The sequence below is a fragment of the Ctenocephalides felis genome, unplaced genomic scaffold (genome assembly GCF_003426905.1).
Source record: "Ctenocephalides felis isolate EL2017-DRISC unplaced genomic scaffold, ASM342690v1 CF-g0.4_SCAFFOLD_01886, whole genome shotgun sequence".
Taxonomy (NCBI): Eukaryota; Metazoa; Arthropoda; class Insecta; order Siphonaptera; family Pulicidae; genus Ctenocephalides; species Ctenocephalides felis.
This window is the reverse complement of record NW_020538040.1, coordinates 71,668,361-71,680,036: the sequence shown is the minus strand read 5'-3', so window position 1 is coordinate 71,680,036 and position 11,676 is coordinate 71,668,361. Positions and strand designations below refer to the sequence as shown.

Below are 11,676 nucleotides of genomic sequence, written 5' to 3'. Positions count from 1 at the left end.
ACTGCATGTGTTCATAACACTCTATGGGTTGTATCTCAACTCACATACAAAAGTCTTCGTATTATTATTTAGTTGGAAAAGTAATTTTCGTACGAAATATGGTTGCAGGTTTCTGACTCTACTTAAAATTTAAGATAGTAGAGAGATAATTTAGAACTATAGACTACGGCTTGGTCGAAACATGTTCTGCATAATTTGTATAAAAAATAAGTAAATTACCTTCAATTATAAACCAATCGTTAAATAAATATGGTGATGATTCAGAATGCTCCTTTTACATCCGATCCGATCGATAGCGATTCTATTTTTGCAGATTTCAAATAAACTCCAGTTAAATTTGTTAAGGTAATCATTATCTGAGCCAACTGGACATCGCAAAATAGTTTCTAACTAAATTTTCGTCATACTCTTCATCTTCATCATCCCCTTGATCAATTTCGGAATCAGGACCCTGCGACGATCCTGGTGGCACACCGCCGTCTTCGGGTTTAAGAACATGGAATCCATTATCACCTACAAGAAATGGAATTTGGTATAGTAAGATAAATTATTAATTACAATTCAATATAATAACTAGTGGGGCGCATGGCATCGTGCCTTAAGGCAAATTGCTGAAACTTACCGTACCAAAAATAATTTTTTTTTAAAAGATTTACATTTTTGAAAAATCTTTGAGAAACTATAAATTTTCAAAAAAAAAATGTTTTCTTTATTTTGAAATATTTTGGAAGTTCTAAACTTTTTTTCCAAACAATTGTACTGCTTTAACTGCATAGAGACGAAATATCGAAGCGCGTAAGCGTCGCGTCGCCGTCTAACGGATAAACATTGGTACGGAAAACCCATTAGGAATGTAAACAAAATATATACTTATTGTTTAAATCTATATAAAATATCTGATAATTTCATGTGCTTATATCTAATGATCATTTTTGAACGTCAAATGGCATGTTTTTTTACTTTTTCCACTAGATCTCCGAAACCGCTAGACCTGCCTTGATGAAAATTTAATCAGTTGTTCATCTTGCCAATACAAGTAAAATGTTTTTTGAATTATCAAAATCGGGCACTCCGTTATCTTAAAAACAGAGTTACCGTTTGTGGCACTTATTGCCAAAAACTAATCAGCCAACTATGCCAAAAACTAATCAGCACGTCTCCTCATCAACAGCAATCGAATGTTTTTTTTAAAGAATTCAAATCGGTTGATTACTATAACTTACCCCACGGAAAGTTAAAAATAATACAAACACAAGCAAATAATATATATATATATATATATATATATATATATATATATATATAGATAGATAGATACTTTATTCAAATTATATATATATATATATATATATATATATATGTATATGTATATCTATACATAATATAGAATATAAAATTAGGTAGAACGCCCGAGGTCTTCATGATCTATTACAGCATTTAAAAATAAGACAAAAAATCTTTCCTTAGTTCTTAATTTTTTGTTTGCAAAATATATTTATATTTGAATCAATTTACTTTCAGGTGATAAAATAATAATTTTATAATAGAAATTAAAGTGCAGAAATACGAATTCAAATAATTTCATTTTTAGAAAAATTGAGGCTTTTTTTACTTTTTTATTGTATATATAATAATTACTATAACTGAAATTTACCGTAATATCAGGCGTAACTAAAATTAGAGACAAGACAATTAAGAATTATTGTTAAAAAATTTAATTTGGCCCCAAAGTAACAACATGTGCATAAAAAATATTCGCGTCGCAGTGAAAAATCATCACATTTTGTATAAGTAGCTTTTTGAAAGTGTTTAAGAATGCAGATATGCGTTGAATATTAAAAGCAATGAAAGCTGAAAAAAAGCTTTATAAAAAAAAATTTTTTTTTAAACATCTAATATTGATAAAAATAATATAGTATTTATACTTTTACTATAGTAATAAAGTATTAATAATTTTATTAAAACTCGACTTAAAATACGATTTTAATTAATATTTAATATTTAGTTCGTGAATAATAGCATTGAAACTTTATCATATTGATTGTATATAAATTTTACTGTAAAATAATAAAACTAAATGCTTAGTTACATTAACCTTCTTTCGTTTTTAATTAATTCTATTAATATCAAATCTTCGATATGTAACAATCTACTATAATTATTATTTAGCTTCATGAATTCAATGATTTAGTTGAAATAGATGACATATTTTATATTGATTGATAGTTCTATATTTACATTTACTTTAAATAAATGCAATTAAAAGATTTTAGAAAGTATTTTATAAAAAAAAACATTTGTAATCTTACAAACCGCCATAGTATTTGATACATATTTTATTGACTGGATAAAATAATTTATATACTATGCGATAAAACGTTCAACGTAATATGTAAGAAAAAGCATAATGAAATAAAACAATACCTATCATAACGCAGTCAAACGATCGATGGAAGAGATCAAAGCCTTCCCAATCAGCATTCATTTCAGCACATAAATGAAGATTTCTTCCCTTAAAGTACACATTTGTGAATTTTGTGCACAACTGGATGAATTGCAGTCTCGGGACTCGTACACAAATTGGTGGAGGATTACGACCTTTATGCATAAAAATAAATTATCATAAATTTAGAAACAATTATAACACAATAAATATTATACGAATAAATTATCATATTTTCACATATGACTCAAGCAAACCACTGATCAAAAGTTTGATCTTTCGACACAATGACTATATCAGTTTTGAAATTGAATGTTACTTTTTTACTTTTACTTTATATGATAAAAATACCATGTAGAAATCGATTATTGAACAAAAATGCATAATTGCATTGATTTCTAACTAACTAGCATTACTAAATTATTTTACTATTACGAGAAGTACTGGCATATTCAAAAAGAAACTATCAGTAAATCTAAAATACTATTATTGTGACACTAACGTAAAATTAAATTAATAACAGTCAGTTATAATAATCCTGTTTTGCGGGTACACGAACTTTAATATGTTATTTTTTCGAAGTGTGTAACATCCTCGATGTCCTTTATAAAACAAGTTGAATTTTATTGAGATCCACGAAACCCTACAGTATTTGCTGAGAAATCATATGGTTTATATTTTTAGTAACTTCCCGTAGGGTAAGTTATAGTAATCGCAAAAAAATCGAAAATGAAAATTTTTATATATCTTTACGTTTCACAGGTTTCTGGATATTTTGGCATACCTTAAGAAAATAGATGTATGCGTGTGTGTATGTGTGTGTGTGCGTGTGCGGATACAAATTTTTGTCGACGATTTTGGGAACACCGATCAACCGATTTGAATAATTCAAATTTGTTGCAAAAACCTTTACTACTTTTTTGAAACATTAGAATTTTTAAATGATTGATAGTAAAGATATTGCTTTATGTAATTATTTCAACAATGAAATTGAAGTTGGTATTTTTGAAGATGAAAATATTTTGGCTTTTAAATATTGATCAGTATCATTTGAAAATTGATAAAACAACAATTATTTGCTTAAATATTCTTTGAAACACTTAACCTCTATTTTTTATTATCAAAACTTTAACTAGTGGCAAATGGCATCGTGCCTTAAGGCAAATTGCCGGAACTTTCCGAAAATCTTGGTACGGAACCCAAAAAAATTTACACAAAATGTGTACACATTAAAATCTCTATAAAATATCAGATATTTTGATGTACCTATGTCCAATAAACATTTTGACGTTCAAATAACATTTTTTTTGAGAGGTCCATAACCGCTGGACCTGTCTTACTAAAAATTTAATCAGTTCTTCATCTTGTAAATAAAAGTGAAATGTTTTTTGAATTATTAAAATCGGACGCTGCCTTCTTTTAAAAACTGAGTTACCGTTTTTGGCACTTTTTGTCCCGTATCTTCAGAACGGCTACAGCTGTCTTCGCCAAAAACTAATTAGCACGTTACCTTATCAATACAAATCGAATATTTTTTGAATTATTTAAATCGGTTGATCAGTGTTCCCAAAATCGTCGACAAAAGTTTGTATCCGCACACACACACACACATACATCCATTTTTTCTAAGGTATGCCAAAATATTCAGAAACCTTTGAAACGTAAAGATATATAAAAATTTTCATTTTCGATTTTTTGCTATTACTATAAATTACCCTACGGGAAGTTCAAAATAAAATTTCAATTGATGTTTTAATATAACAAAATATTTTAATGTAACGATGTATATTACCAAAAGAATTATAGCAAAATTCTTGTATTAATGTTGTAATATATATTGAAAGTGAAATAACCTGTAACAGTATTCTTATATAAAACTCGATCATTGATCATCATTTTGAGTTCGAAGGCGAATTCTTCCGGAATGTACGTGAGATTCATGCAGCCATTGGCCTTGAGCAGATCGAGTAGAATTCCGGTGCAGCAGGAGCAGACGCCCGATATGCAGTGGCATGGGTGGTACCCGAACTGGAATATGCCGCCAGTCTGCTTCGCGCTTCCGCGCTTTAGTTTTCCCTCTGGTATCGGTACCACTTGAACGCCCTCGTACTCGTGCTCGAATTGGATGCGGGCTGCGAGATGATAATTGATAAGATTATTTTACGTGGATATTATATATTATTACATATTAAATGGTGCGGTATGTAAATGCATAGCTGAACTAGCTGTAAGTAGAATTCTGTCTTAAGGCAATTAAGGCATCGTGCCTTGAGGCAAATTGCTGGAACTTTCCGTACCAAAACTTATTATTTTTTAAAAAACAATTAACATTTTTGAAAAAAATTTACTTCGAAAAAATAAGATTTTGAGAAACTATACATTGGACAAAAAATACTTTTTTTTGAAAAAAAATTTAATTTTTTTTTTTTTTAATTTTTTTTTGAAAAAAATTTTTTTTTTTATTTTGACATATTTTGGGAGATCTAAACTTTTTTTCAAAGCAATCGTACTGCTTTAACTGCATAAAGACGAAATATCCAAGCGCGTAAGCGCCGCGTCGCCGTCTAAACGCGTAAACATTGGTACGGAACCCATAGGAATCGTACTGCTTTAACTGCATAAAGACGAAATATCCAAGCGCGTAAGCGCCGCGTCGCCGTCTAACGCGTAAACATTGGTACGGAACCCATAGGAATGTAAACCAAATTTATACTTATTGTTAAAATCTCTATAAAATATCTGATAATTTGATCTGCATATGTCTAATGATCATTTTTGACCGCCAAATGACATTTTTTTTTTTTTTTTTTTCATTAGACCTCCGAAACCGCTAGACCTGCCTTTATGAAAATTTGATCGGTTTTCACCTTATCAATACAAGTAAAATGTTTTTTGAATTATTAAAATCGGACGCTCCGTTCTCTTAAAAACTGAGTTACCGTTTTGGCACTTTTTGCCCCGTATCTTCGAAACGGCTAGACCTGCCTTTGCCAAAAACTATCAGCACGTCTCCTTATCAATACGAATCGAATGTTCTTTGAATTATTCAAATCGGTTGATCGGTGTTCCCAAAATCGTCGACGAAAATTTGTATCCGCACATACACCACACACACACACACACATACATTAATTTTTTCTAAGGTATGCCAAAATATTCAGAACCTTTGAAACGTCGAGAAATGCAAAAAATTTCATTTTCGATTTTTTTGCGATTACTATAACTTGCCCTACGGGAAAGTTAAAAATGCCATAACCATATACAGTGGTATCCCGCCTTACGAGCGACTAGAATGAAGAAAAATTAATGCTGCTTTTTTTTTAAATCAGAAACTAGTATAATGATAATTTAGTCATTTTTATTTAGAAATATGCTATATTTTTGCGAGTATGTTTTGTTCTGAGCAATAAATGTTCCAATTATTTTTATTATTAATAAAAACACTGTGCTAGAACGAATTAATAGCATTTTAGTGTATTTATATGTAAAATACGAAGCTTCGAGATACGAACAATTCGACATGTGAGGGTGCTTAAGGGACGAATTAAGCTCGTAAGCCGGGGTACCACTGTATACATACATACACGCATAAATAAATAAATATATAGCATACATACGCACACACATAATATATATATATATATATATATATATATATACTAATAATTATTATATATTAAAGTTTGAGTCAAGTATCATCTACCGACTCTAAAACAACTTATTTTTATAAATAATATAAAAGTAAACCCGTTAACGTTCGATAACACTTATACTACTTATAAGAATAGAATTTATTCAATTGAAAATACACACCTTTTGGTATAAACAAATTCTTAGCATTCTCTTCAATTTAATGCATGCCGTGGATATATATAAAGAAAAAATACAATGAATCGCGACACAAATACATTTACTAGAAGCTCATTTCTTAATTAAGTTTTTATAGTACAAGATTAATTTTATTTCAGCAACTTAGTTCACTTGCCAGTGTGAAGAACTTTCTACATTTTACTCATAAATATATATTTTACAAAGTTGTAATATCATTAATGTGCCCTAAAATTTTTCGAAGATGTAAGTCGAAATTTGACTTAGAGCAAGATATATAAACTTTCTGAGATTTAAAATGAACATTACTTAATAATGATTTGACTTCTTGAAATTGCAAAAACAAACTGATTTAAACTGTTAATTTTAAGTGAGAAGCGCCACCTACCAAAATAAAATTAAAATTTTCAAACTAGACATGAAAAATTATCTATTAAGTACAAAACTAATCAAAACGATCCCTAATTGATATATTCAAATATACTTCAGATATATTCAGAATTTCAAAAATTGTCTCTCAATTTTGTTACGTAGTTCAAAACTTTTATGTAAACGAGGAATTAAATATTAAACAATAATGAAATCGAAATTTGGAACGCTTGCCTTAACTTCGAACACACTTTTTATTGTTTTTTGCATAATGTCATAGAATATAAATGTCATATAGAAAATTATTTAATATAATGGTTATTATAAGTAGTAAGTTTAGTCTTATATCTGATAATTGAAAATGCATTCAGCAATGTATCAAAACACTATAATACTTTAAACAATAAAAAACTTACCACAAACAAACCATATATTTCATAGCGCCTTGAAACAAATTAATGAAACTTCTATTCTTCCATTCTACTTTCTTAATGTATTTTACATACCTGTATATTTTAATATCTATCAGAATTCAAGAAGTCCTACGAAGTATATAATGTCGAAACGAGTAAATTTACCTTTTCCAACAACAACGAGAACTGCAAAAGCAATCGCAACATGAATCATATTGTTCAAAATGTTACTATTACTTGAACACCAAGGTTTTCATCAGGTACAATACGCTCACGATGCTTGGATTTGAAAAACAGACAATATCATGCCCAGGATGTAAAACAAGTTGCCCAAAAAAGGTTTTTCCATGAACTAAATATGAGGAAATACCGAATAAAAAAAGCAGTCTCAAAAAGTACTAATTCCTAAACCTGTCCAACATCCATATCTAGCCGATTCCTACAGCCCGATCTAATACTATTTACGTAACCAACCACACGGCATTCGAGGAAGGACGGCACAACCGCCTTACTTGTGAAGCAGTTCGACGAAGTCTTTCCAGAATATCACAAATTCTTAACTGCTTGCCTCAGTAACAGAATATTTTAAACCAAAGCAAGCAACAAAGTTTCCAGCTTTCGCAAGATAGATGCAAGCGTTCCTCGGGGCTGCTGTGTAAGTCCCATGTTATATATTTTTTACACCCATAACTTGTCTCTCGCGGATAGTACTATAATTGGTAAGTTTGCCTATGATACTGTAATAGCTGCTACAGATTCCAACCCCATTGCTGCTAGCAATGAATTTCAAAAGACTTAAACAAAATTTAAAAGTGGTCACATTAATGGAGAATAAAGATCAATGAAGCCACATCCAGTCATATAACATTTACTTTAAAAAAGGAGAGAAACGCCCTCCAGTTAGAATAAATATCAAAATAATCCGTATTGATTCTGCATATGATTCTAGAGTAGTAATGTATTTGGACATGCATTTGGATTCAAAACTAAACTGGAGTATTTGCATAAGTAAACAATATCAACTAATGAACAAAAAAATTAAATTGACGTAACTCTCATTTTACATCAAGCTCTTGCTGTACAAGATACTGATTAAGCCAATATGGACTTACGGGGTCGAACTGTGGGATGCGCCAGCAAAACCCGAATATTGCAAATCCAGAGAATACAGTAGGAACTCTAATAATAAGATTGATCATCAACGTGCCCTGTTACGTTTCTAACAAAATTATACACAATGATCTAGAAATGGATTCAATATATAAAGTCATTAAACATAGATGCATATCTCATATTAACCAACTCGGAAACCAAAAAATGTTAAACTCATATCAATTGCTGTCTCTTCGTACCAGGAGAAGATTGAAAAAGAAACTACCCTTAGATTTACTTTAAGTATATAGGGCTCACATTGGAGAGTTACCTAAGTAACCCATATTTTTGAACTTTAAGATTTTAAGTTCAAATAGTTCCCAATAACTTATAGAATGCATGTATTTCCTTTCTCAAAAACTAATGAGTACTAATAAATTTGAATGTAATGAATTTGAAAAGTACAAATGGGTTGATTTATTCTGATCTTATACATATACACAATACAAACCAATATACAAATATCTAGTATTCCAAAAACATGCTAATTTCATGTATAGTTACTTTCCAGACGGAAAATCTCTTTAGACTAACTCTTGTAGAACTATTAAGGTGACAAAAAGCAAGTGAATTAATTATAATATTTTCAATATCAAAAATTAGTACAGTGAAAACATTTCTGTATTAGTATTGTAAAATATTTAATTGATAAAGTTCAAGCTCTAAACCAATTAGAAAAGTATTATTTTAAATATTGCATTAAAATCACGTGCTAGGTCATCTATTGCATACTTAATTGAAAGAAAACGCATGGCAAAAATTCTTTGGAAAGGCTGGTTCACAATTAGTTTTATCAATTATATATATATATATATATATATATATATATATATATTCAATAGATAAGTCCTGGATTTTTTCAATATATTGATTGTTTCTTTTCCGAACAGTAAATCCAATAATAAAAAACAATTTGTTTTTTGAAGATGTTTAATACGACGTTTCGGAACTAGGTACGTTCCATCGTCATCAAATAAACCTGATGATGGAACGTACCTAGTTCCGAAACGTCGTATTAAACATCTTCAAAAAACAAATTGTTTTTTATTATTGGATTTACTGTTCGGAAAAGAAACAATCAATATATATATATATATATATATATATATATGTGTGTGTGTGTGTGCGTCGTCCGTTTACATATTTGTTTTGATATAAAGAGAGAAAGTCAATGACAAATCTTCACGATAATATATACATAATCCACTAATCACAATAATAATTAACGCTAGAGATTGCATCACACGTTCAACAATATTATGATCACAAACTTGTCCATTCCTATTATCATCAAAACGTGACCTTTCGATTGTTTCGAAATTTGATCGATCGTTATCGTGTAAATGATAATGAAATGCCGATTCTGTCGGCAAAACTGGTGGCAAAGGTTGCGTTACCTGCTGTCGCGTTCCGATAATGTACGGCGGACGCCGGTTCACAGGTCGAAACGAAGAAGCAAGTCAGTAGCGCGATTTGCACAATTTGCACAATTTGCGGAAACATGTTTCCGTATGCCACTGGCGAGATTAACTGATGACCCGCATCGATGATCAAGATCACGTATCGGCGCAGCATCCGGATCCGCAGAGATTGTGGAAAGGGTACCACACGGTCGAAAAAAAACGGAACGACTTTCTATGCATTGCTTTGCTTTTTTATTCCTACTAATTGATAGTTCGAAAACTCTGCAAACAAATTAATTATTTAAATAAAGTTAAATGAACGATCGGTGTTTCCGAGTATTATTGTTTGATATCAAATTAAATATATGCGAAAGCGAGAGTTTTATGACTTCAAATTTGAATAATCTTACTCATAAAACACGTGACGAATGGAATTTTACCGCAGTTAAGCTTTCGATTTTTTAATAAAAACATCGTTTAACGTTTCTCAGCACAAAAAATTTTCATCAAATAAAAATTTTTTAATAGAGTATTGTGAATTTTTTACAATTTTTCTATCGTAGAATTTTCTTTAGCATAATTTACATAATTGCAATCCATTAATATAATTCGCAAGTTTAAAACTGTGGTAGGCATTCTTAAACATCACAACCACTTTGCATAATAAATCGTCTACGAAATATAAATATTTGCATATATTTTCTACTAACATAGCAAGTTTACCTACTCAAAACGCAATATTAGTTATTCTTTATTCAATATAATGTGGCTTTGTACTTGAAAAGAATACCGTAAAGACAAACAAAACTTATGTGTACTCATTGTGAAACAGCCGGTGTCATGAATAAAAACAAAGAACAGTAAACTTACTGATTATAGTGGCTCATTGGTGGCTCACTATAGTGACTTACTTCCACATCAGTAGTATTTAAAAAAATGTCGTCTGTGCTGTGGATTGTAATAATTACTTTGATCGGAATAAGTTTTGCCGACAAACAAATAAATGGTGCGTCGATATCTTCGTATATGATTTGTCTAATTTTACATTAATTTTATTTATTTATTTCATGATACAAAATAAAATAACTATATCAATTTGAATGATCATATAATCATTGTGTAAATCTGTGTATTATATATTCTGATTGAATCTTAATCATTATTTACACCATTTTTATCACATCTAAATATCCATGGCAACATTACCATACCAAATAATCATAATTATTTTGGTAGATAAAAAAGTTTTATATATATATATTTATATATATATATATATATATATATATATATATATGGTATATGATAATTCTAAATTTAATTTATGAATACTTTTTTTATTTAGTAGAACAGCACTCATATTTCTATTAACACATAATCATATATATATATATATATATATATATATATATATTCTGAAATAACTGATTAATAAGTGGATTAAGTGGACAACTGATTAATAACAAAAATAAGTCGAAAAAATATCAATTAAAATTCAGAATGGTTTTATTTTTTTCTAGAAACTTTTCAACAAATTACGATTTTATCATCATAATATTATATTTTGAGTAATTTTTGACTAACTCATTTTTATAGAGTACATAAATTCAGTGAATATTTTACAACATTTATAATGACAATTTAACTTAGTAGATAAGTCGAGAAAATATCAATTGAAATTCAGAAACATGTTTTGATTTCCTTCTAGAAACTTTTCAACAAATAACTATTTTATCGTCATAATATAATATTTTGAGCAATTTTTATCTAACTTTTTTTTATAGAGCCATGAAATCGGAGAATATTTTACAACGACAATAATGGAAATTTAACTTAGTAGAGTTTGCAAATCAATAGTGATCTATAAAATAGATCATTACTAAAAAGAAAATATTGAGTTAGATAAAAAACTAAAACATAAATTTTAATTTTATTTAAAAAAATTATAGCATGACAAACTCGTTTTAATGTAACTCTTTTTATGTAATGATAATGCGCTGTTTTATATAGTAAATTTCTTGATAATAGAGTGTAGTAACAAAAAATTGCGTATTTTGGTCCTTCAATA

At 29.2% G+C, this 11,676-nt stretch overlaps 1 pseudogene; it reads right to left on the bottom strand.

Annotated features, from left to right (window-relative positions):
* Positions 1–352: 352 nt before the first annotated feature.
* Positions 353–9,226, bottom strand: LOC113375304 (annotated as a pseudogene).
* Between the last annotated feature and the right edge of the window lie 2,450 nt (positions 9,227–11,676).